Source organism: Zingiber officinale, chromosome 9B (genome assembly GCF_018446385.1).
Source record: "Zingiber officinale cultivar Zhangliang chromosome 9B, Zo_v1.1, whole genome shotgun sequence".
In the NCBI taxonomy this organism is placed as follows: domain Eukaryota; kingdom Viridiplantae; phylum Streptophyta; class Magnoliopsida; order Zingiberales; family Zingiberaceae; genus Zingiber; species Zingiber officinale.
In genome coordinates, this window is record NC_056003.1 from 81,087,935 (window position 1) to 81,091,122 (window position 3,188).

Below are 3,188 nucleotides of genomic sequence, written 5' to 3' on the forward strand. Positions count from 1 at the left end.
ATCACTAGTAGATGCCTTTTATATTTCAAAAGACTTAGAAAAAATTACATTAGAAGAATTCTTTTCTACATTTGAAGTGCACGAATCAAGATGTGCGGGTACGAAGGAGCCCAAGAACAACGTTGCCCTCAAAGCATCGAGAGACGAACCTGAGTCGAAGTCTTCTCTCAATGACGAGTAAATGGTAATGATGGTAAGACAGTTCAAGAAATTATGTAAGTCTAGAACTACTAACCATCCGCTGGGTAAAAAGAAAAGGATAATCCGCTGTTACCACTGTGACAAAGAAGGGCGCATCAAGGATAACTGCCCCAAGCTAAAGAACAAGGGCAATGATAAAGGTATGAAGCCTATTCAAAAACGCAAAGCATTAAAAGCGACGTGGGACGATACGTCATCTGAATCGAAAGTCGAAGCTTTCTCTGGACTTGCACTAATGGCAAGTCATCAAGACAATGACTGCGAGTCAAGCTCTTCCGAAATGAGCATCGAGAGCATCAATGAAGGGGGAGCCACGTCGGAAGATAGCAGGAGTTCAGGGGGAGACACGGACAACGAGATCAACAAGGTAAGTCAGGTACGATCTCTTCCTTCCGATAAACTCTTTAAATTTGTTAAATTATTAACAAAAGATTGTTGCAAATTAGAAAAAGAAAATAAAAATTTAAAAGTAATACTAGCTAAATCTTGCCCTCTAGAAGATTTAGACAAAACAAAATTAGAAAATAAAAAATTGAAATCAGAAAATAATAATTTGAAAATACAAATAGATAGTCTAAAAAATCATGCATGTTCAAATAAAACATATTTTAGAAAATACAACAATTTAAATTGGTATTTTTGATATCATAAGGGATAGATTAGAATTATTTCAAATAAAAATGTCCCTAAAAAATTCCTAATTAATCCAGTAGGTTGGAACCTATATTGGGTTCCTAAGTCTTGTTTAACTTGAATTTTTAATCGGATTTAGAGCTTTCAGCGAGAAAATTAGATATTAAAATTTCTCTATGAGACTTTGTCTAAGGAAGTGGTGTTGCTCCAATAACCAAGAAGGTCTAGTGCCTCGCCACGACCTGGAAGCTAAAATACTGAAATAAAATATTTAATTAACTTTCTGATAAAGTATTAAGATTAAATTTTAATAATGCTTTAAAAAGTTTTTTTAACCATTTTTAAAAAAATTTTCTCAGATTTTTTTTTGTGTAAAAATTTTACTTAAAAGTTAAAAGTTTTTCTGAAATTAGAAATTTCTACTTAAAATATTTACTTAGAAAAATTTTCAAAAACTTTTTTGCAAAGAATTTTTTTTAAAAAATTCTCTTACTTAAAGCTTTACTTAGAATTTTTTCCTTAGAAAATTTTCTTACCTAACAAGTTTTACTTAGAAATTGTTTAACTTAGAATTTATTCAACTTAGGGGGTGCTTGGTTCATTGAAAGGAATGGTAATAAGAATGGGATTGATAGAAGTAGGAAATAGAAATGGGGGCTTTCCCATTCCTCGCTTTTTATTACGGAATGGCTCATTCCCATATTTAGGGTAATGAATCCATGGGACCCATCACTAATTCCCCAAACCAAACACCCACTTTCAATTCCTTTCCCATTCCTTATTCTCATTCCATCCAACCAAGCACCCCCTTAGAATTTCTTTTAAGAAAGTTAGAAATTTTTTTTTAACCCTTAGATTTTCTTCAGGACCCCATTTTTTGTGATCAAAGGGGAGAAGGAAAAGTATAAGTCTAGGGGGAGGTAGACCAAAATTTAAATTTTCTATCTTTTTACATTTTATTGCAAAAATAGTTATTTTATTTTTTATGTCTATTTACCTTAGCTTAACTTGGGTTGCTCACATCAAAAAGGGGGAGATTGTTAGAACCCCAAGGTTGTTTTAGTGTGATCAACAAGTTAAGTTAGATCCTGTGTATTTTTAACCTTATGTCTAAGTGTACAGGAGCTTAGGAGCATAGGTAGTCGAGCGAAAGACGCAGCTAGCGAGAAGGACGGCACGCAGTGCGTCCGAGGGACGAGGCGCTGCGGAAGAGTACACCGACGGACGAGAAGGAAGCGTGCGGTGGTTATGAGGGATGAGAAGCCAGAGCGAAAGACTGTTCGAGGAGTAAGAGACACAGCTAGCGAGAAGGTCGGCACGGGGTGCGACCGAGGGACGAAAACTACGGATGAGTACGCTGGCGGGCGAGAAGGAAGCACGCGGTGATTCCGAGGGACGAGAAGCCGGAGTGGAAGCCTGGTTGAGAAGACCAGAAGTTGGGTTCGGGTGAGCCCTATTCCGGATGGCAGATATTACCCAAGCGAGCGGAAGACTCGGTCTGAGGCGAACGGAGTCGGAGCAGAAGACCCGGGATGAAAAAAGTCAACGGGCTGACTTTCCTAGCCAGGGCGCCCGGAACCCTTCCAGGCGCCCGAAGTTGACTTTTTGACCAGATCGCGTCAATCGCGATCTGAACATTGGGGGATAAAGTTTTATCCCCCTTAGGACGCCCGAAACCCCTTCGGGGTTCCCCGACCAAGGTTATAAATACAGGCTTGGTCCAGAAGGTTTCAATCAACTCAGAAATTATAATTACAACACTTGTGTGCTTCTTTTAGAGTTTAGCTTCTTTCGTTTTGCGCTTTCATTATTGTAAGAGGCTTCTTCGCCTGAAGGAGATATTCTAGTGTGACATCTTCCTTGGATTAACAACTTCCCCAGTTGTAACCAAGTAAATCTCTCTGTGCCTCGTCTTTTCAGTTTTAATTTATTGCTTTCTTAATTTATGCAAGTGTTAGTTTAAGAAAGATCGAGAAAGGTTTTTCTTTTGATTTGTTTACAGGCTATTCAACCCCCCCCTTTCTAGTCGGCCGCCGTGAACCAACATCTTTCTCCTTAATAAATTCTTTAGTAAATGTCTCAGGGACTTGTCCAGCCTTTTCCAGAGCTTTGGATGCCTATGCAGGAACATGGTGGGGAATTTCCTGAGCATCCGCTGCCTCTTCAGTAAATTGCTCAGGAATTTGTTCACAATTACCCTCCCAAGCTAATTGTAAAAACCCCTCTGCAATTTGTTGATCAATATGCTCTACAAGATCTTCTAGGGAATCGTTTGAGAGCAGGTGTGTCTCTAGGTCCAATGGACTTAAATCAACAATTATTTTTGTAGGAGGTAATTCAGTGATCCTAGACTT